The following is a 23,640-nucleotide window of genomic DNA, read 5'->3' as shown; positions in this document are numbered from 1 at the left end:
TATACTTGGACTGTCTATGAAACCTTGCGGTAATCGAGTCCATGTGTATTGGACTCCTCTGTATGTAAATGCAAACAAATATTGGCTGTCAGGATGCAGGGGTACCGAAAAGAAGGCGGAGCAGAGGTCAATAACAGTGAAAAATTTCGCAGTGGGAGGGATCTGCATAAGGATGACAGCTGGATTTGACACTACGGGGAATTGACTCAACTATTTTGTTAATCCCCCTTAGATCCTGCACTAGCCTGTAACCCCTCCCCCCACTCTTTTTCACAGGGAAGATGGGACTACTGGCAGTGCTGGATGTTCTTACCAGAATGCCCTGTTGTAGCAAGCGCTCTATTACTGGGTAAACTCCTAACTCCACCTCTGGCTTCAGAGGGTATTGTGGGATTTTTGGAGCTATCCTACCATCTTTTACTTGCACAACTACTGGAGCTACGTTTGCCATTAATCCAGTGTCTTGTCCATCTTTAGTCCACAGTGACTCTGGTATTTGGGATGTCATTTCTTCTACCTGGGATGGATTCCTATTTAATATAACTGTGTGGGACATTAATTTTGATGGGGAGTCTAACATGTCTCGCACTTCCTGAGCGTGATTCTCAGGTATGTCTAAGAATACACCTTCAGGAGTACAATAAATGACGCACCCCATTTTACACAATAAATCTCTTCCCAGGAGATTAGTCGGTGCCGATGCCGCCAGCAAAAAGGAATGCTTGGTATGCAAAGGCCCTATTGTAATCTCTGCTGGTTTGCTAACAGGGTAGTGCTGGACTACTCCCGTTACTCCCATGGCTGGAATTGTCTTACCAGTGGTTCTCATGCCCACTGTCGAATTTATCACTGATTTGGCCGCCCCCGTATCTACAAGGAAATTTAATGATTTACCAGCTACATCAATTGCAATCTCGGGTTCACTTCCAAGACTTGCAATCAATTTTACTGGCTGCAGATTACAGGTGTGGCCACACCCCTATTGGGTATGGTGACCTCCCTGAATCGTGCTGGCAGCAACTACTTGAGAAGGGGGTAAATGGGAACTACCCGAGACTTGCCAGTCTCTTTTCGGGGGATACCTTTTTGTTTCCCCTGCATGTGGCTCATGACTCCGTCTCTGCGGTCCCTGATCCCAATTTCGTGTGTCATGTCGTTGTCTAGGGGGTTGATATGATATTTGTGTGTTTTTCACTCTACAGTCTCGTGCAAAGTGTCCCTCTCTATGACAGAAATAACAGGTTACCACATTTGACTTACCCACAGGGTTTGGAGATTTATACAAAGGTTGCCTTGTAGTCAGGGCCTGTATACTTACGGTCATTAATTTATCACTTTGTAACTCCCTGTGTTTGGTTATATTCCGATCGTGATCAAGGGCGGCCTCTCTTAAAGTAGCCACCGACAGACCTCGCCAACATGGTTGCGTGGTCTGTACCCTAGCCTTCAATACCTCCTTTAATCCATCCATTAACACAGATACTGCTACTTCTCTATGATTTACAATTGTCTTGATGTCTGCTATGCCTGTGTACTTAGCCATTTCCTGTAATGCCCTGTGAAAATAGTCAGCGGCTGTTTCTGCCTCTTTTTGTTTTATGGAGAAAATCTTGTTCCATTTAACTACAGCCGGAAAATACTCTTTTAACTGTAAATTTATCCTCTTTACATTGTCTTGGTTGTACACATCCGTATGGGGTACATCCTCATCTAATTTACAGTCAGCTAAGAATTGTGCTGAGTCGACATTGGAGGGTAAACATGCCCTCAGCAATATCTGCCAGTCTTTGTTATTGGGCTCTACCGTATTCCCTAGGTCTCTAATGTATTTCTGGCTAGCAACTAGATCCTTCCTAGGATCAGGGAATTCAGACACTATTGTTCTTAATTCCATTCGGGAAAATGGACAGTGCATGGCAATGTTTCTGACAGGAGTTACTCCTGAAGTGTCCGTTTTCCCATTTGGCACTGCTATTACCCTAACGGGATTAAGTCTGCTTACATCATTCTGAATAGATTCTACAGCTTGTGGTGAAATGGTTTCAGCATAGTGTATGGTGCCGTACTTACCCGTTGATACGACCTCACCTGTCCCTCCGCTAGGGGCTTTTGATACTAATCTCGGGGGTTGGGACGTGCCTACTGCTGTTTCTGATATGGTGGCTGCTAGAGAGAGCGCCGATATTGTTGCCGATTCGTCCTCTTGATCACACTCCTGGGGAAAGTTTAAAACAGGGTACAACTTGCACGGGTTAATACTTGCATTACTCATATTATTCATATTATCCTTAACATTTATGCAGTTACTAAGTGCCTGTTTATTACAAATTAGTGCGTCATTCTCCGCAACCAACTTCTCTCCCGTTATGTAAGGTGGCGGTGGTGCCGTAGCTATCAGTTTCCTGATAGGGTTAGATCCCGCCGCCTGAGCCAATCCTCTCTGTATTTCACCCTCCTGTTGCCATAACTGTAAATAATCATAATGTTTGATCCGTCTCTTTGTTGATTTAATGAGACATATCCTTCTCCTTAGATTTAGTAACACATCTGGGCTAAAGCTGCCTACTCTTGGGAACTTCTCCGCGTCATGTACAATCATTCTTTCCCATTCATCACATAAAACCTCTGTGTGTGAACCGTATTTTTCACACATTACATACCTTGCCGACCCGATTGGTCGGTTTACTGAATCAACCCGAACCGAGGTTGATCGCCCCCTACCTGAACAACTGGCCCCCATAACTTGCAGGTGTTGCTTTCACTACCTCTTACCTTCAATCAGGGTCTTCAGCGAACCCTTACAAAAACCAAGATGTTCAAGATAGGCCGACGGTGGCGGCTTACCGAGTACCCCACTCACTCGCCCACGCCGACCAATACGCCCACACACTGCCTTAGCGCTGGCGTACTCGACCCAGGGCCCCTGCAACCTGAACCGCTATTTACTGGAACATGCGAGGGTGATCCGAAGAGCACTTACTCTTTCCAGTAACTATTGGTTGCTGGATAGTTCCTGAGTGACCAGCGAACCTCCCTTAAAATAAAAAAAATTACACAAATCACGTTAAAATGTACAAATAGTGTTTATGACCCCTTTCGTACGCAAATGGCACTGGGTCAGATTACTAACTAATGCACACAATTACGTGCGGTACAATCGTTCGGCACATAAGCAACTAATCTTATGTGCGGAGCGACCAGTGGAATCGAAAATTGCGGCAGCGAATTCCTTCAGCCAGAGCTTTAATGGCCTATATGGGTTCTGCACCAACCCCCTGGGTTGTGCTCTTCTCTCTATAGCGGACTTCTTAGTCTGCTGTACCTAGACCTCCTGGTCTGTTCCGGACCTCCTGGTCTGCTCTACAGTAGACCTCCTGGTCTGCTATACTCTAATGCTCAAATTTATGTTTAACAAGGGATGCCTCCCCAGCCACCATGCACGTCACTTACATGTATGTACCTCACGAGAACTCGACTTCTTGTGGTTCAACCCAAAAATTGTAAAAACATATATGCAAACACTCACTCACCACATGTACACTTTACTTTTGTTTCTATTTCTGCGCAGAAATTTCTTTCCTTTAGACCAGATGAGTCGTAAATTTAGAGAAGGATCTATTAGTTTAAATTTCGGACACTAAAATTGACTTGCGCTATTTATCACGTTGCCACCTTTTCGCCTGTTAAAATAATACTATCGTGTGATTTGTTACGTGGGCGTACCCGGACACTCCGTTGCGTAATATACGCTGCGTGCGTCGGCCTTTGGGTTGCGTACGCGAGTCTCAGCCTTTTGTTAGAGACACGTGTACGCAAGGCAGATATCCACCGTAACACAATTAACACGTTTATCAATGTAGGTGATCCTCGAACATCTACCGAGCACCACACAGATCTCTCCTTGTATCTTTAGGTAAAGCTGTGTGCGTGCTTTACAAATTACCCCTTAAATGTATTACCTTTACTCTTTAACTACTGATAGCAACAAATCTTTCTTAGCCCGTTAACAATTGTGAAATGGCAAACAGGAGAGTGATATGAAAATACACGAATGAAAAGAAATGCTGATATATGCGTGCGTGCGTACGCAAGACATAAATAAACAGTTTTAAAAGACACTAGCGTATTGTTCTTACCTCCGGTTCCGGATTCCTTCAGCACCCTTTACTAAGCGAAGCAGACGCTTATCCGGTCAGCACGACGAGGAATATGACCTCCCGCCCTTTGCTGATGGATAATGTCTGCTGAAATTACTTAGTGCAGATATATGAAGGACGGACGAGCCGCCAATTGATAAAGCCTAATATTTATCTTACTTAAAACCCTCTAAAAGGTGAAAGAACACAGTACGCTATTGGCGTATGGTATACCGTAAGGGTACGCACGTTGCGTAACAATCGCTTAGCCATAGTCGAGACGCTCAAGCATCACGTTCGCTCACGGCCAAGAGATCACAGGCAGGCACGCTATAGGCTGCCGACTAACGTAATGATATGCTACTAGCGTAGCGGACGCTTGGGACCACAAGGAGATCACAAGCGGCGCTGATGCTTACCGTGTTAAACCTTTATAACTATACCATAAAACAATGTATTTATGCAGTAAACCTTGGTGCAGTGATCGGGTGTAAATGTAAAACAGTGTAACCTTATTAACTAGATAGCTGTGCAAGCGTCTCCGACGCTCTGAGAATACTTAGAAATATAAGAAATACAGATACCGGTATTAGGTTCTAACACCTTATATGAACGTTCTATTTGCAAAAGAATAATACAATACAAGTCATACACTACCAAAATAACATTGACCACCTAACCAGAAAACTACACATAAAATACAATAGTAGTACAATAATACTTAAGAGAAAGAGAGAGAAAGAGGAGAAGAGAGAGAGAGAGAGAGAGAGAGAGAGAGAGAGAGAGAGAGAGAGAGAGAGAGAGAGAGATATGGCTCACGATAACAATAAAGGAAATATGGTTGCGGAGAAACTTACGCTCAAGGGAAACAATCGCATGCGCCTCTGGATATCCAGCTCCCGATTATCAGCAATGAGAACCGTTGAAGAGAATAGAGAGCTGGCCCAGAGTGGCTTGTCCTTTTATACCCTACACATAATACAGTACAATGGTCCCTATATTCTTATTGTTCATTGGACACAGGAATTCATCTTCGCATTATAACAAAAGGTCATAGGTTGATTCATACAGGTGGGCTGTGACTATTTCCAACTGCTCAGGTGGGTGGGAAACTAGGTTTCCCGCCGCATGGATAATAAAGTGCAAATAATAGTAAATGTCCATAAACTTCTTATGTCCATAAATATTCGCACGAGCGATTAATCTGCTTCAAACCAACACCGGAATATTGCTAATTAAATACTCTTCCGATGGATACTAAACACCACTGTATAACCCCTGTCTGACCCTTCGTATCAAACAAAGAGGGTTCTCTTTGTCTATGAACATGCTACCTTAACTAAACTTTCAGATTCTATCAAAGGGACCATAATCTACAAAATACATTATACAGTTAAAATATGTTATGAACGAGTCGCCCACTAGACGCACATAAACTTTACCGTAAATGCGCACACCGTGCGCCTGTGGGTGCCCGCAACGGCGAGTATGCACACGCATGGCAGGGCTCATGAACGTGCAACAGGCACTCGCATGAGGTGCAAATATGGCAGTGTGTAGCGTGATATTTTTCTGACTTTGACAGCCACTCCCCTCATAAAATAAAATTAAATGAAATTAATATAATATTTTATTAAAACGTATTCCTGCACTGAATATAAGCAGGTTGTTGCCATATGTTATTTATATAGTTCTTTTGTGTGAAATTACGCTGTATGCATGCATTGCATGGTTTGGAATTGACATATGTTCGTAAGAACCACACACCTGTGAACCTCTAATTATTGCTTTTCACTGATTGGTTACCTGATATTTAAATATGGACAATCCAACACACCTCAATACCTTCTGATGAATCCGTGAGATTATAAGCACGGAGAAACGCGTCAAGGATTTTTACAAAACCACCCGCAGGTTGTCCAGACCACATTTATGCCAGAGGACACTTTGGATCAACCATTTAAACATCTTCTGGAAGTGTGCACCCCATCCCCGTGGATGCTGCCGTCACCGCCGCTCCCACCAAAGAACTCTGGCTTAATCTATTCAAGTGTAAGCCGCATGGAGACCATACTGCATGGCTTTGGTGAGCAAAAAACATTTGCAGTGGGGAGAGAAAGGGTAATTGGCTGCCACGCGGCAGGCACACTGGGAACTCTTTGGCTGTATAGAGACATCCCTTCGGTCCATTGGCACAAAATAACAAAGTTACTAATTGTGAAATAACCAGTCCTTTACCGGGAATTACAAAAATAGCACAGAGTGTGCTTTAGAACATCCTTTATTGGAGCTCCAGAGGTATATGCATATATATGGACGGTACTAGTAACATTTTAGTCATATGAACTTTTATCCTGCAGCACTGTATATTGGCGTGTTTTAAAGTTTTTAGCATAATTGTGTTGTGTACAAATATACAATTGATAAATCGAATAAATAATTTGAAATATTAGATAAGAATCTAATCTATGTATGCGCTTCCTCGTGACATTCCTGTGTTTTTCCTTTGTATAACTATAGAGTATTGCAGAATACTCTGTTGGGAGCTGCATGATATATATTTATAGGTACCGATCTGTGGAATATTTAGATTAAGTGCGCTTGATATTGATACTGGTTTAATAGTTAAAACTGTTTGAGTTTTGATAGTTAAAACTGTGCGAGTTTTGTTTAAATAATTTACCAGTATGATATGACAGGGTTCAATATAGCAATTTTTTTCCCATGACATAATGTAATTTTTGTCATCTTTTCTGAAGTGTTAATAGGGTGCATTAGTAGGTTAACACTTCAAGTTCCCATCTCTACCATCGCAGCTCTTAGCAGACTGTGCATTACATTGTATCCATATATGCTGTTATATGTTGCTTTATTTTGTCACTTTATTTGCTTAGAATGTTGCTAGTCATCCAAGCTAATCTCAAACATTGAAGTGCAACAATTTTGTTATGCACTACACAGCTTGCGCTGCTATTTGTTTACACAGGTGGTCCGGGGTTCTCCGTGACATCACTGATGGACTGAGACCCAGCGGACGGCGGGTGCCACGGACTCCCTCAGATGGGTATAAAGGTATGTACTTGTAATTGTTTGTTTTTTATGTCCTGATGAAAATGTTTATTTGAACAACATTGAAACGTTGACCGCACTTTGACTGTCTAAACATTTTCCTATTTGGGAGCTCTGAGTGCCGCTGACTGCTTTGTATATTTATGGACACCCAATTTGCGGTTAATACGTGGAGGGCACCGGCTTATTTACTATAAATTATCTTTGGTGGAGCGCTGCTGATATATATACATATATACACACACACACACACACACACACACACACACACACACACACACACACACACACACACATACATAGTTGTATGGAGAGCGCTCACAACAGGTAGTAGTGTCTCTAACTTTTTCTCTTTAGGATAGTCCTTCAATTTGGGATTTGATCACGAGAAGATGGATAATTCTGCAAAATACCCTCTCACCAGATTCACCCAGATAACAGCATCACTCGTTAATTAAAACTTCCATGAAATTTTTTATTAATAAAATCTTTTCTTCTTTTTAAATGAAGGACTCTTACATCAATATTAACATTCGTGGGATAAGGTCTTAATGGCACTGCTGTCTACCCCAGCCGAAGAGGAGCTCCTATGACAGCCCGTTCAACCCACAAAGGTTAAATCACCCAACGCGTTTCATCTAACAGACTTCCTCAAGGGTGTCTTTAACAAAATATAAAAAAGTACATAATAAATACCCAACTAGTTAACATATATCACCAATTAGATATATACATAAAAGAATAAAAAAATTCAAACCAGTACATAAAATATTACAAAAATGTATTTCAAAGTGACCTAGTTATGGATACTGGTGAAGGCTAAGCAATTTTGAACAATTTATAATGTGGACAGATATAGAATTTCAGAACAACATCATAGATCAAAAATAATTAGCTCATAATTAGCACGTAGGTAGTCAATCGTCCTTATTCACATAAAACATTATGCATATGGAGCAGAGTTTATTCCTAGCCAGAGGTCTAACAGTCTTAATTTGTTAGCAATGATTAATTATAACATCCATATCGAATCAAAATCATAACTTACTTTTTATATGTAAGAGCGATGTCTTAATTGTGAAAATAAATGAGACAAGCCCATATAGCTCTGTGGACACAGGATTAGTATTTATTAGTATTTATTAGCCCCAATTATAAAATATTATATTGGTTTTCAATTAGTCTTAATCCAATACTTACTATCCCAGTATTAAAATCCTATAATTAGTATGAACCAGTGTAGAATATTTCCAGATCTCTTGTAGCTAACGTACAGAACCGTTCGGACTTGGTGTGAACAGCCTTTATTTTTCTAAAAATAATATATACCTATTAGTGAGACAAACTTGTAACTAACGTACAGAATAATTCTAACATGGTATAAACATAATATTAATATACCTATTAGTGAGACAAACTTGTAACTAACGTACAGAATTATTCTAACTTGGTATAAACATAATATTAATATACCTATTAGTGAGACAAACTTGAACAATACTAAACATTATCTTCCAATGAATAAACCTTATTACTTTAAATATTTAGTCAATTTCCATCCAAATCTATAAACAAAATATTAGTATTTTATTTTATTATAAGTGCTAGTGACTATTACCTATTTGTAATCTATTTTATATGGTAAAAACACTATCTAATAACAGTTCCTATAGATGCATAAGTGCTGTGGTTACTTACTATTAGCTGCAATACTGGAGCTTGTGTCCTCTGCACAGTCCTCACTCTGAATGAGCCCTTAGAGCTTTGTTTGGGCTTTTATTCCCCCCTGAAGTTACATCACTTCCTATAAACGGTTTAATTGATTACATCTAAAAACCCTCTTTTTACTGGGTATTTATACACACTACATGTACAAATATATACATATCAAGTGCTCAATTACTTTCTTTTCCTATATTGATCTTATATTTCCTATTCTTATATGATTTTATAGTGAATATAAAGGGTAATTACTTTAATTGATAGTATAATTAACTACATACAGGAGCGTCCTATGCTTCCTGTATGCGTCTCAAGCCTCTTTCATTTTTTTTTTCTTTCATTTTTCTCCTTGTTAATAATGTGGCTCTATGGTGCGTCCACTTGTAGATTTCAAGAGTCGCCTCACTCGCGCGCTGAATCCAGCGCGCGTCCCTGCTGACTGAGGTTTCCATGGGGATGTTTTCCTAATAAGCCGGTTACACGGCCACGGCTCGCTCAAGTGGCGCTCCAGTCTCCATGGGAACGCGGACGTCTATGCTGGTCACGTGACACGCTGCTCACGTGATCGGACTAGGATGGAACGCAGCTTGCGTTCCATTCATACTGAAGTCAGAAGAAATGTTGTTCTTAAAAGAAGCTAATCAATATTTCCCTTTTATATTATATTATATTTATTGGATATAGGATAATATTGGTTATTAAAATTAGATCTTAAAGCAATCCATATAATTAGTGATCTTATACATTTTTAAACTGCTTATATCAGAATTATGAAAAGTTTAAAATTTTCTATCTTGGAAAAAAATTCAGAAAATCCCAGAGGAGATAGTAAGGACTTACAATTATCAAAACGTGAGTCCTTCTGGATATATGAGCTAGATACACTTACCCCTAAATGGTTAAATGAAGGTATTGACAGTTTCATTTATTTAGACCTTTGATGGAGTATCATTCAAACGAATATACTGTTTTTTTCAGATGTAAAATAATGGCTAATTATATGTTTATCCATATCACTATACAAGTTGCTATTTATAACAAATTTGTACTGTTTATTTATTCAGGCTCAAATGTATAAGATCATTAATTAAATTGATTGCTTTAAGATCTAATTTTAATAACCAATATTATCCTATATCCGATAAATATACTATAAAAGGTAAATATTGATTAGCTTCTTTTAAGAACAACATTTCTTCTGACTTCAGTATGAATGGAACGCAAGCTGCATTCCATCCTTGTCCGATCACGTGAGCAGCGTGTCACGTGACCAGCATAGACGTCCGCGTTCCCATGGAGACTGAAACGCCACTTGAGCGAGCCGTGGCCGTGTAACCGGCTTATTAGAAAAACATCCCCATGGAAACCTCAGTCAGCAGGGACGCGCGCTGGATTCAGCGCGCGAGTGAGGCGACTCTTGAAATCTACAAGTGGACGCACCATAGAGCCACATTATTAACAAGGAGAAAAAGGGGGGGGGGAACGAAAGAGAGGCTTGAGATGCATACAGGAAGCACAGGACGCTCCTGTATGTGATTAATTATACTATCAATTAAAGTAATTACCCTTTATATTCACTATAAAATCATATAAGAATAGGAAATATAAGATCAATATAGGAAAAGAAAGTAATTGAGCACTTGATATGTATATATTTATGCATGTAGTGTGTATAAATACCCAGTAAAAAGAGTGTTTTTAGATGTAATCAATTAAACAGTTTATAGGAAGTGATGTAACTTCAGGGGTGAATAAAAGCCCAAACAAAGCTCTAAGGGCTCATTCAGAGTGAGGACTGTGCAGAGGACACAAGCTCCAGTATTGCAGCTAATAGTAAGTAACCACAGCACTTATGCATCTATAGGAACTGTTATTAGATAGTGTTTTTACCATATAAAATAGATTACAAATAGGTAATAGTCACTAGCACTTATAATAAAATAAAATACTAATATTTTGTTTATAGATTTGGATGGAAATTGACTAAATATTTAAAGCAATAAGGTTTATTTATTGGAAGATAATGTTTAGTATCGTTCAAGTTTGTCTCACTAATAGGTATATATTAATATTAGGTTTATACCAAGTTAGAATTATTCTGTACATTAGTTACAAGTTGTCTCACTAATAGGTATATATTATTTTTAGAAAAATAAAGGCTGTTCACACCAAGTCCGAACGGTTCTGTACGTTAGCTACAAGAGATCTGGAAATATTCTACACTGGTTCATGCTAATTATAGGATTTTAATACTGAGATAGTAAGTATTGGATTAAGACTAATTGAAAACTAATATAATATTTTATAATTGGGGCTAATAAATACTAATCCTGTGTCCACAGAGCTATATGGGTTTGTCCCATTTATTTTCACAATTAAGACATCGCTCTTACATATAAAAAGTAAGTTATGATTCGATATGGATGTTATAATTAATCATTGTTAACAAATTAAGACTGTTAGACCTCTGGCTAGGAATTAACTCTGCTCCATATGCATAATGTTTTATGTGAATAAGGATGATGGACTACCTACGAGCTAATTATTTTTGATCTATGATGTTATTCTGAAGTTCTATATCTGTCCATATTATAAATTGTTCAAAATTGCTTAGCCTTCACCAGTATCCGTAACTAGGTCACTTTGAAATACATTTTTGGAATATTTTATGTACTGATTTGAATTTTTTGATTCTTTTATGTATCTATCTAATTGGTGATATATGTTAACTAGTTGGGTATTTATTATGTACTTTTATTGTATTTTGTTAAAGACACCCCTGAGGAAGTCTGTTAGACGAAACGGGTTGGTTGATTTAACCTTTGTGGGTTGGACGGGCTGTCATAGGAGCTCCTCCCCGGCTGGGGGAGACAGCAGTGCCATTAAGACCTTTTCCCACGAATGTTAATATTGATATAAGAGTCATTCATTTAAAAAGAAGAAAAGATTTTATTAATAAGAAATTTCATGGAAGTGTTAGTTAACGAGTGATGCTGTTATATTGGGTGAATCTGGTGAGAGGGTATTTTGCAGAATTATCCATCTTCTCGTGATCAAATCCCCAATTGAAGGACTATCCTAAAGAGAAAAAAGTTAAAGAGACACTACTACCTGTTGTGAGCGCTCTCCATAAAACCATCTACATTGTTATCCGCCTGGTTCTCGACTGGCAGGAGGACCTATTTGGAGAATAGCAGCTGACCTTCCCCAAATACATTTTGGGTCTAAGGCGAATTATTATTAGCACAATTTGGAGATTAATATATATATATATATATATATCTCTATCTATCTTTAAAGGTACACTAGTCACCTGACACTGGCTGATCAATTACTAAGGAGCAGCTGACACATGTTTAGAACAAGTGAGATTACACAGGGGTGCATGAAAAGGCCTGTGACCACGGTTAATAAGAGTTATCAACAAAGTTATCAATAAAGAATTTATATATATATATATATATATATATATATATATATATATATATATATATATATATATAATTCTTTATTGATAACTTTGTTGATAACTCTTATTAACCGTGGTCACAGGCCTTTTCATGCACCCCTGTGTAATCTCACTTGTTCTAAACATGTGTCAGCTGCTCCTTAGTAATTGATCAGCCAGTGTCAGGTGACTAGTGTACCTTTAAAAGCCATAAGATACATGGCAGATACACATTAAACCTAGTGGGCATGTGTGCAGTATATTATGTGTGATACAGTTGCCAGGTTTTAATTTTTGAGACTTTGTGATAGTGTTAGACCTGCATGAAGGTGGGGTACCTTGGCGAGCGGTATGCAGGCTTCTGTGCATTGGCCAATTCACTAACTAAACCTCCATCATTTATTTATTGATGTTGTGAGGATAAGTGAGCTTGCTATGGTGAGTGCTGAACTTTGTTTGTTTATATTTGGGTTGGTGGCCATGGTCTGCATGCACCACACCCTATGAGTGGTGAGTGCAGATATTGCACCCCGCTTCTGGGGTGGCGAGTGCTGTGGTTTTATAGATATATATATATATATATATATATATATATATATTTTATGATCCAGCTCTCAGCTGGCCTCTACTGGCCCAATAGCTCCTGTGCCTTCAAACATGGGGTGCATCCCCATACCATACAGTATAACCAAACAGCAGAAGGTGGCACTCAGAGACTCTTTGCAAAGTGAAAAAAAGTGGTAGCCTTTAATCAAAGTTTCATGGTCACAACACCCCTTCCTCAGGATACAGCAAATACAAGTGTCAAAGTATTAAAAATACAATTTATAACTCACCCCTCCGGACCCCACAGCCATCCATCCATGCACGCCGCGCCAGCTTCCGGGTCATCCACTTTCGGTCGCAGCCGCCCATCATCATCCTGAAGTTACATCACCTGTCACCGGTGGGTGGCTCTGTGGATGCTGAAATAAGTATATCACTGAATATATGTATTTTATGTTAAATCGCTGAAATAAGCGTATCACTGAATATATGTGTTTTATGTTGGTCTGTTTTGTTAAAGTATACCGGTATTAGGATTCACAATTATTTAATAGAGCCAGAGAAACTTTTTATGATGTATTTTTAATACTATATCTTGAATTAAGAAAACATTCATTTGAATATTTTTATTGGATTAATTTATATATTCTAATACCGTGATAATTTTAGTGGGAAATATACAAGATTCACTTGATAAACTTAAGCGCTGGGAGATATTTTATCTTCTTACCTTGTTAATAGTTACGGAGAGGTTAGTGGAAATCCTCTCTCTTCTCCCTAGCAGCTTTAATCTATCAAGTGAGGCAAACAAGCTTAGTCCTCAAATCTGTTTTTTTCTGTGGACGCTGTCTAAACAAATTTAAAGTGATTTAAGTGCATCAAGCTTGGTATAATATCAAATTACAATAGGATATACCAAATATAAAAAGCATATATCAACATACACACGTGCATAAATACATAAAATATAAAATTGCTTCTCTGACTTGCCTATTAATGTGAGCTGCATGCAGTAAGTGACATCTGACAATAGGTGTCACTATTCTGATTAAAGATGGGTTTTATGGATTTCAGAATTTACCATGGGCTCCTAATTTAGTTTCTTATTTGCTTAAATTTATTATAAAATATGCCCTCTTATAATACACACCACAATTCCCCATTACTCACTCTCCCTTTCTTCACTAACACCAACTCTTTCCCTCGTAGTTTTCCAATTCTTAAGACCCATCTCCACTCCTCAGAATCTACACTAACCAATAATTAAAAATTCTCCCCTTACCTGCACCTAATTATCCTCTTCATGTGTCACACATTACACTCCTTATTCATCTTTTCTGTCACTCTTTTTAATTTCCTTTTCCCCTCCGTTTTTCTGTCCTTCCCTCTACCTTTTCGTTTAGTATACACATGTCACTGCAATTATATACAAACGTTAATTAAGTTAACTACAATCAAGCACAGCTTATTTATTTTCATAATGACACTAACTATTAATCTTACTTTATACGGAATCTTAATTTTTAGGATTCTTCAATGAGAGATACTACACAATTTACCCATATTTGGATAAGGGATTTATGTATCATTACCTTTTCATCTCTAATAGCTGTCCTTACATGCAATTATTCTAAGTTTATCAATTTGTAATAGATACCAATACCAATATGATCCAATAAAACGGATCCAGAGAGCGTGGCCTGGCTGGCAACCGAGAGGGCTGCTCTTTACATGGGCTCCAGCCTGCAAGCCTGCAGAAAGCTCTTTTTGCCCCTCTCTGCACCTCCATTACCCCTGCTTCTGTGCCCCATCCTCTCACCCCGTGTTCCTGCCTCTGTGGGAGCATGCTGCGGAATCGGGAGACAACACAGGCTGTCTCTGCGGATTGCGGCCCTCCTACCTATGTGAAGCAGGGGCCTGGATTTTGGAGAGACTCATACACGGGCGACGGTGCCGCACGCGGGTGACCGGGTCCGCCCTCACTGCCGAGCCGCTCGCCGGAGCTTCCCTCACCGCTCCCCCACACAGCCTGGACATTGCCACTCAGTTAGCCCGATCAGAAATGAAAACTATTTACGAGCTACAGACATTAAAACCTGGAGGTCTGGACAGTGATTGAGATCAAATGGTTTTTATAGTATGGAAAAAGGTGCTCTGTTGAAGATATTCAGTTTTAATCTTTTAATATTTGTGCTATTTTTTTTTTTTAATGGTATGAATACTGTCTATTATTCTCATTTAGATGACATAACCGGATGTGACGTCGTGTCATGAGACGTTTTTTAATCTATAAATTATTTCTAAGGATGTTACAATAACATCATATAACAGAATGATAAAGGGACTTTAAACAATTCACTTATGTGATCAAACCCCTGGGTTAAGACTGTAAGAGAGAACGGACACCGCCGCGACCCGGAAGTGATAGGGGAGCCTGACCATCACCATGGCAACGGATAGATGCCGGACGCTGAGACGCGATCGAGGGCTATGGATCGGCATGAGGATGTCACCACCCGCAAGGGACCATGGGACTTGGTAGTATTTAGCTGTATAGGGTCCAGCTGAGGGGGTGACGTTCCTATTGGCTGTTTGACAGTTTAAATTCCAAGACCGGAGCAGCATTGCAATTATCAATACACCTTGAAAAAGACCTCTGTTTTGGGGCAGAAACGCGTCGGTCAACGCACAGCACCACGGGATATTGCACGGGGGATTTTGCCATCCTGTTCCAGCCAAGCGTGGAGATAGAGGATTACCAGGATCCTCTTTAAACATAAAACCCGCAAGCTGGATTAGATCTGTTTACAGTTCTGAATGATTTGGTAATTACCCATCTGTCTTTCCCATTGGAGACTGTGCAATTTATTATGCTGCTATATTTTACCAACCTTTGAATTTTAAATGTATTGTTTATGAATTGATTTGTTATTAAATTGTGCTTCACTATATCTATCTCCCTAAATTTTCTTTACATGTTCAAAAAAAACAAAACACATATTGAATGATGGGAGTCTGAGTGTTGCCATTCTGAAACAAAGACAAGCGCAGGATAAGTTACACTTCCCATTATCTTTTTGTACTGTTGCACCTTTGGTGAAGGGTGAGGGATCCTTCAGGAAAGTGTACTCCTTCCAGCTGCTTCACTGCGCATGAGCACTTTCCTTATCTATTGTATTTCAGGACTTATCCCCTACCACTCTTAAGAGGCGCTTTGATCTGAGGGAATATACCCAGATTCTCAGGGAGAACCAAATCAGATACAGATGGGGTTATCCCTTCGCCCTGATAGTGCAGCTTGATGGGAGGCGGCTACTGGCACGATCCAAGGAGGATGCCCACCGGCTTCTTCTGAAACTGAACTTGCCCTCCCCTGGCAAGCCTTCTCCCCCACAGGATGTACCTGGCCCTCAACGCACCCCGAGCTCACCTCTCCCACAACGTGCACCTCGTCGTCTTTGGTCGACGGTCCCGGCAAAAACCTCCTCCAGACGTGACCCTCAGTGAACTTTCTTCCACGAACTGCCTTGATGTGTTACTGTATATTACTATATTTCATAGTGTTTTGTATTTTAGAGGTTCTCTATTCTCTTTCACTGAGCTTCTCTGATTGAACTCATGTTATTAATGTTCATACGGTTCTGATGTGATTTACTGTTACCAAATGTTGCTCCGACCCCCCAGGGTCACCCTATTCGTCCTTTTTCCTTCCTCCTCTTTCCGTAGGTTCATAGACTTGTGACGCCACGCCCTCCACTGATCCATTATAGCCGGTTTTGAGCGTAAGGGAGACATTTTCCCCCTTATTACCCCATATTGAAGCTCATTCGTGTGGACCCGTACAATGGGTCTTTGGCTCTGTTTATTGTTGCATTCGTTCTGTTTGTATTGTTTTCAATGTCTTTTTTCTCCTCTTTCTTTCTTTTTCCTACCTTCTCCCTCTCCTCTTCCCTTTGTTCCTTCAGGAGCCCAACCCTGTATGTTTAGGGATGCTATAGCTCTGCTCTTTTATACACTGTTATGTCAGTTAACGTTATAACTTACAATGTGAAGGGTCTTAATAGCCCCCAAAAGAGGACTAAATTATTTCTTTCTAAAACAGGTTGGGGGAGATCTGGTGTTCCTTCAGGAGACGCATTTCAGAGGTACTTACCATCCCGAATTGCGATCTAGACATCACCCGGTAGTTATACATGCATGCGATCACACCCAGAAGAAACGGGGGGGTCGCCATAATGTTTCCCGCCCACCTACACTTGGAGTCAGAAAAAATTATTAGACAAAAAGGGTAGATTTCTCATTATTGTGGGCAAGCTTAATAATGTTCCTATAACTCTGATTAATGTCTATGCCCCTAATGTTAATCAGGCCTTATTCTTCGCCTCCTTAGACTCCAAGATTGCCCAATATAGAAAAGGTGATAAATTAATGGCAGGGGATTTCAATACCATACTCCATCACAGCCTCGATCGCTCCCATCCCCCTCCCCCTTCCCAGTTCCATACAAGCAATCGTAATTATAGAGCCCTGTTGTCACTACTTAAAAACCACCTAGTCTTTGAGTCTTGGAGAGTCCTCGACCCCTTAATCAAGGACTATACTTTCTTATCACCGGTGCATAATCTTTATACGAGGATTGATATGATTATGACTGGGAGAGATTTAACCTCTAAGATCCAAAAATGTTCTATTCACCCAATTACATGGTCTGACCATGCCCCGGTATCTTTGACTCTCTTTGGTTTGTCCCGCACTCTATCTCCTCCCTCCTGGTCCCTCAATGACTCCCTTCTCCAGCATACTGATGTTCTGCCACAAGTCTCTAAGGTACTGACAGATTACTTTAACTTGAATCAGACCCCTGGTATGTCTGATATGACCTTGCGGGAGGCTCATAAGGCGGTCCTCTGGGGCCACTTCATACAGATCGCAGCTAGGCTCACTAAACAACGCTCCCAGAAGATTTTGGAGTTGACTGACCAACTCCATCGTCTGGAAGAAATTCATAGGTCTTCCCTACGCCCAGCTGACTTGGATCGGCTACTTAAAAAGTTAGGGGTGAACTCAATATATGTTGTCTCATAAGACGGAACAATGCCTTAGACGCCTCAATCAGATTTATTACGAAAAAGGGTATAAGGCAGACAAACTTCTTGCCAGGAAGCTGAGAGCCCAAATTTCCTCCAAGAATATCTTGTCTATTGTTGAATTCTCTTAGGTTAACTAAATTAACCATCTTGTTGCTGTTTGGGTTGTTAGGTAAAAGAATGAATTGAAAATGGATTTATAAAAATCAATTATTATTTATTAAAAAGGCCACGCCCGTATACAGGGGAGAGGTAACATCCTCTCAGCCTGGATCAAATCCTTTTAACAACAGATACACGTATCAACAATGAGTTTTATATAATACACAGTTACGCCCCTTTCTTATATCCCTCCCATATGATTTCATACCTCTGGAATACAGTGTTATGCAATATTGGGACAATTGTCAAGAATACTAAAAAGATACTCGTGATCTTCAACTGTGTCCATATTAGGAATTAAATCTGGACTCTATGAGCTTTTAGGATGTGCGTAGGTGGAATCAATACTTAGCCAACAAAGTTGTTTTTCTTGCCTCTCTGTGTGTATAAAGTTCAAATGAAATACAAATGAATCTGCTAGAAACATCTAGCTAGAACCAAAATGGATTCTGTTATGCTATACTAGTGAATATGAACCCTTTGCTACTGTGATTATTGGGTGTATACATAATATACATACTATCCCGTAGTATGTATATGTGTATATGTGTATATATATATATATATATATATATATATATATATATATATATATATATATATATATAATCTGTTAGGCCTTTAGCAGGTTGCCTCTGTCACAGTATTCGACAGCTCCACCCTTTGATCAGGGACATTATCCATGTGCCCTGTCATCTCAGGAGACTTTCTGGGAACGTATAGTTCGCTAATAATCATTTCATATAGTATTGCTATTCTGCGTTTGACAGTAGCCTTCTAAATACAACATAGGCCGCACCTGTAGGCGGTGAACATCAAATGAATGGCTATAATCACATCGGGGTCGCCAAAGAATAAACCTCATCACAGAATACATCATCACATACAATATACTTAAAAACATTTTCCTAATCCTGAAAATTGAATACTAGGATTTAAACATTTATCTTTATCTTTTCCAGTCCATATCATAATGTCTTGGTTAAAGTTCTTTTTTTATATCATGGGCCTCCTTTATATATTTGGCAATACACGTATCAGGATCCGTAATGTCTTTGGTCAAATAAGCACAGCAGTGAGCTCAAAGTGCTGTTTCCGTTAACGCTGTAAGTGAAAGATAAGATTAGAGCCAAATAAAGTAAAAAGCACATAGATCACCTCCCCTTGTTAGTCAGCTACACGTGTGTAAGAAGGGTACATGAAATAAATAGAGTGAACAACCCGAGGTTGTAGGGATTATATGTAATTGAGTGTAATTATATATTGCAATACTGAGCTGCTAAGAGCTGCTGGTTGTTTTAACCATAAGTCTGTTTGCTAACATTGTAGTTGTGATAAGAGGGTCTACTGCAGTTTCCCAGTTGACAGACGTGTCGAGTGTGTGAAAAATTGCAGGGATTGCAAATTTTTCCAGCGTATGGGAAGGGCAGGGAGGATTAACCCTAAGTGTGCATATCATGTATGGAAGAAATATTCCATAGAAGCACCAATTTTGTATAGTACTGTGACAAAGGGTACAGTCTATGTTTTGCATTTCAATCATGCTGTATAATATTGGCCTGATCAACCAATACTAAGCGTATTTTGAAATCGGCAAAACTGTTGAAATCTGCAAGAAATTGAAGTTTGCAAACTGTATTTAAATTTCTGTGTTTTATGGTGTCTTGTGTGAGGGGAATTATTTGTTCAATTAAGTATATTCTCAGATCTGGGTCTAATAGAAACCTTCTGTCTGTGATTGGCATGGTTACAAGTTTTGAAATAATATAAATATATATATATATATATATATATATATATATATATATATATATATATATATATATAATTTGTGAACTGAGGATACAAGAGTTGATGTCCGTGTTCAAATGGCTTTTGGCAGATCTGTAGTTAAAAATATGTGCTTATCTAATGTTACTATCTAACTATGAAGTGAAGTTTCCATATGGTATGGTTTAATACGTAAATATTCTTTAATGCAATATATTGTGAGAAGGTCTGCCAGCAGAAAAAAAAAAAAAAAGAAAACCCCTTCAGTTTCCAATGCTGTGTAGCACGGAGAGCTAGGGGGCTGTAAAAGCCCAGAATCATGTGACCCCCCCCCCCCCCCCCCTTTCCAGCAGCAGTGTAAGCCATGACGTAGTAAAGAAAAAAAAAGTGTTCAGTGAGCTTCTAATGAGATGGATCATAATAAGCATAAGTCAGTGGTTTCCAAATTTTTTTTTTTTAATCATGTGGCCCTAGAATATCAGAATTTTTTTCACGGCACACCTAGGAAAAAAATGTATTATTATACATACATACATTATCCCTTATCCAAAATGCTTGGGACCAGAGGTATTTTGGATATCGGATTTTTCCGTATTTTGGAATAATTGCTTACCATAATGAGATATCATGGTGATGGGACCTAAATCTAAGCACAGAATGCATTTATGTTACATATACACCTTATACACACAGCCTGAAGGTCATTTTAGCCAATATTATTAATAACTTTGCGTATTAAACAAAGTTTGTGTACATTGAGCCATCAAAAAACAAAGGTTTCACTATCTCACTCAAAAAAGTCTGTATTTTGGAATATTCCGTATTTTGGAATATTTGCATATGGGATACTCAACCTGTGTATGTATGTATGTGTATATATATATATATATATATATATATATATATATATATATATATATATATATATATATATATATATATATATATATATATATATATATATATATATATATATATAGTGTGTGTATATATATTTCTTGTGTGTATATATATATATATATATATATATATATATATGTGTGTGTGTCTCCCCAGCCAATTACCTCACCGCACGTCACTGTTCACTTAAAGTTCACAGTCCCAAGCATATCTAGAGGAAATAATATATAAATGGATAGTTCTTGATATCCTAAGAGATGCTTATCCTCCCACTGCGTTTATTTGTGTGAGTCTCAGTGCCTCTGAAGTTAAAACATGCTGTATTATTAATTGAAGCATTAAAAACTACCCATCATTTAATCTTGCATCCAAAAAATGCTAATCCAGCTATTCATTAAGTGCCTTTAGTTTAACAAGTCAGCTCCTATTAGGATATATTTGTTGTAGCGTGCTTTCACAATTTGATTATAGACCACTATGGCTGTATAGAAAGCCGTGTGTACGGCTAATCTCACCCGTCACTGTCCGTAGCTGCACTGCCCGATCTCTGTCCCCGTTCCTTACAGTCCTCAGCTGTTTCACTTGTACTGGGGATCCACACTACACAAAAAGTGTTAGCGGCTGCAGCCGGCAGCTTGGGATAGGTGGCTGAATTAGCAGCTGGATATCCACGCTATATAACCAGTGTTTGCGGCTGCAGTTGGCGACTTAGGATAGGCGGCTGAATTAGCGGCTGGGCACTCAATCAATACCGTCCGTGGTTATACCTCCCGCCAGGCGTCCATCTTCGTCCCGCACAGCACACAGTCGCTCACCTGTGCTGGGGATCCCACGGCCCGCCTCCCGGTGTCTGTGCTACACCGGCACTCCGCTCTTCACCAATTGGAGCCGCAGCTGGATTCGCGGCTGGTGGCTGGGCACTGATCTCTATCCCAGATACCACACAGGTGCTTCACCAATGGAAGGATAAATTGGGTCTGCTTCCAAATGCTTGTGTCCACTTCTACAGGGGTCACTCTTGATGCATTTCTCAGCCTCGTATCTACGGCTGTTTCATCAGAAGTATACCCTCCCCTTACAGCCTGCTACTTTTATCCCCAAAAAACAAGTGCATCAATCATCTAATTAGGTTCATTAACCCTTTCACCTTGAGGACTGTTAATAGCAATATATAGACTTAATAACATTATAGTATTGATATTTTAAACATAATTAAACATTTATATCATTTCTAATTTATTATCAATATTATTAACACTATTTCGGGCCAATTATCCAATGACTCACACACATAAGACATCCTCTTTTTTATTTGATTATAATTTATAGATCAAATATCATCTATTTTTCAACTATCCCCCTTTTCTTTAGATTCACCCTTCTACTATAAACAGGCTATGAATTTGTCATTAGTTTACAAATTCTACATTATAAACTATAAACAAACTATATTTTAATAATTATAAAAATTAAATATAAAATTATCTTTATCGTCCCAGTTTCCCAAAACTGAAACATAGGGGAACATCCACATTTTCCATCTATAAAAATAAATAAGAACAAATAAATTTGTATATAGCACATAAAATAATATTATAATCCCCATGTTTGAGACGGGAACAGACATTACTTTCCAATATATAATTATTAATCCATTATCTTTGACAAGAATCAGTTCTATAGATCAACCAGAGTTACATCCTCTTAATATACCAATAAGATATATTTATTTTTATTATTTTATATATTCTATTATATTATTCTTTTCATTAGTTCCTACTCTCGCCTTATTTCTTCATTAGTTCTGTTATGGAACCTGAAACCATCACTACCCTATTCGTGATAATTTACTCTAATCCACTTTCCATTCTTTCATTTAATTAACAGCCTATTCAATCAACCAAATATATCTTAGCCTCCAAATATTTGTGTTATATCAAGCATTATCTCCTCTAGTATATATAACCCCCTATATATTATTCAATTCGATCGTATCATTTAGACCGTGTGGTGCCAGAGATCCCAACCTAAATATCCAAAATGCTTCCCTCTTACATAATTCCCGATATCTATCCCCTCCCCTCACAGTAACCTTTATCTGTTCAATTCTAAAAGTGAAGGCAATTGAACAGATAAAATTATTTGGAAGCAGACCCAATTTCTCCATCCATTGGTGAAGCACCTGTGTGGTATCTGGGATAGAGATCAGTGCCCAGCTGCCAGCCGCGAATCCAGCAGTGGCTCCAATTGGTGAAGAGCTATGTGCCGGTGTAGCACAGATGTCGGTAGGCGGGCCGTGGGATCACCAGCACAGGTGAGCGACTGTGTGCTGTGTGGGATGGAGACGGACACCTGGCAGGAGGTCAGAGGCGTATCTAGGGTAGGGCGAGTGGGGCACATGCCCTGGGCACCTTGGCAGGCCCAGGAGAGGGGGGCGCCGCCGGCGGCCAGGGCATCATGCCCCACTCGCCCCCGTCATGCCGAAAGCCGAAATGTGAGGGGAGGAGAGCGCACTGTCTCTCCCTCCCCTCACCGCCGCTGAAAGCCCTAGCAGTGCTGCCAGCAGCGCTGCTGTTTCCGGCCTCCGGCGGCGTTAGCCAATCAGAGCTTGCGGACCGGCTCCTGATTGGCTGCCGGTCCACGAGCTCTGATTGTCTAGCGAACTGGCGCCACACAGCCGCCGGAGACCTGTCCTGGAGCGGTGAGGGGAAGGAGATGCGCTCTCCTCCCCTCACATAGAACAAGCGGCGCCGCCGCGCCGGTGACTCGGTAAGTGACTGGGGGGGAGGAGGGGGGGAGA

The 23,640-nt window shown here is 39.6% G+C and overlaps 2 long non-coding RNA genes across 2 annotated transcripts; both read right to left on the bottom strand.

The window, feature by feature from the left end:
• Window positions 1-7,720: 7,720 nt before the first annotated feature.
• Window positions 7,721-8,945, bottom strand: LOC134965603 (uncharacterized). Its single transcript, XR_010188462.1, has 4 exons — window positions 8,904-8,945; window positions 8,406-8,517; window positions 8,254-8,313; window positions 7,721-7,866 (listed from the first exon to the last, which is right to left on the bottom strand). It is a non-coding gene; the product is annotated as an uncharacterized LOC134965603 (long non-coding RNA).
• A 2,957-nt stretch (window positions 8,946-11,902) lies between these two features.
• Window positions 11,903-21,887, bottom strand: LOC134965602 (uncharacterized). Its single transcript, XR_010188461.1, has 3 exons — window positions 21,356-21,887; window positions 13,212-13,340; window positions 11,903-12,005 (listed from the first exon to the last, which is right to left on the bottom strand). It is a non-coding gene; the product is annotated as an uncharacterized LOC134965602 (long non-coding RNA).
• Window positions 21,888-23,640: the final 1,753 nt, after the last annotated feature.

The sequence above is a fragment of the Pseudophryne corroboree genome, chromosome 10 (genome assembly GCF_028390025.1).
Source record: "Pseudophryne corroboree isolate aPseCor3 chromosome 10, aPseCor3.hap2, whole genome shotgun sequence".
Lineage (NCBI taxonomy): Eukaryota > Metazoa > Chordata > Amphibia > Anura > Myobatrachidae > Pseudophryne > Pseudophryne corroboree.
This window is presented reverse-complemented; position numbering and strand designations above follow the sequence as displayed.